The following is a 925-nucleotide window of genomic DNA, read 5'->3' on the forward strand; positions in this document are numbered from 1 at the left end:
TTCTGCAGTTGTACAGGGCCATAGTGAGACCACAACTGGAGTATTGTTCTACAAATTTGAGGAAGGACATTCTTGCTATTGAGGGAGTGCAGCGTAGGTTCACAAGGTTAATTCCCAGGATGGCAGGACTGTCATATGCTAAGAGAATGGAGCGCCTGGGCTTGTATGCTCTGGAAATTAGAAGGATGAGAGGGAATCCTATTGAAACATATAAGATTATTAAGGGTTTGGACAAGCTAGAGGCAGGAAACATGTTCCCGATGTTTGGGAATCCAGAACCAGGGGTCACAGTTTAACAATAAGGGGTAAGCCATTTAGAATGGAGACGAGGAAACATTTTTTCATTCTAGAGATTTGTACACTAATCTCGGTGCGTGGCTGAAGGGCGGAATGGGCCTACCCCTGCAAAATTTTATTATGTTTCTATGTTTAATAACCCTACCTCCAATACCATGTGCGATAATTGCACCACTAATCTCTTTGTGTGCCCTTTTGAACGTCAGATACTACATCATTCACTGCTTTCCAACTGCGTTGTTATGACTCGTGAGAATCGAACTCACCGCATATTTCCCCACAAACCGATTTAAGACTAATGGCATATAATTGCAGACTATGTAGGGGTGGGGGGGATGGGGGCGGGTGAGAATTGGCCATAACCCCTTCTTCAGACTGATATGGGGGGGGGGGGGGGGGGGGGGGGGGGCGAGGGAAGAAGAAGAAAGGAGAAAGGAAGGGCGAGGAGCCAGAGGGCTGGGGAGAGATGAGAAGGGGAGGAAACGCAGGGCTACCCGGGAAAATGGGAGAAAGAAGTCAAGTTTATGCCGCCAGGGTGCATAACTGCCCAAGCGGAATAGGAGGTTGCTGCGCTCCAATTTCCAGTGGTGCTCCTCGGCAAGAGGAGCGGACAGGCAGAAAGGTCGGA

Source organism: Leucoraja erinacea, chromosome 2 (assembly GCF_028641065.1).
Source record: "Leucoraja erinacea ecotype New England chromosome 2, Leri_hhj_1, whole genome shotgun sequence".
Taxonomy (NCBI): domain Eukaryota; kingdom Metazoa; phylum Chordata; class Chondrichthyes; order Rajiformes; family Rajidae; genus Leucoraja; species Leucoraja erinaceus.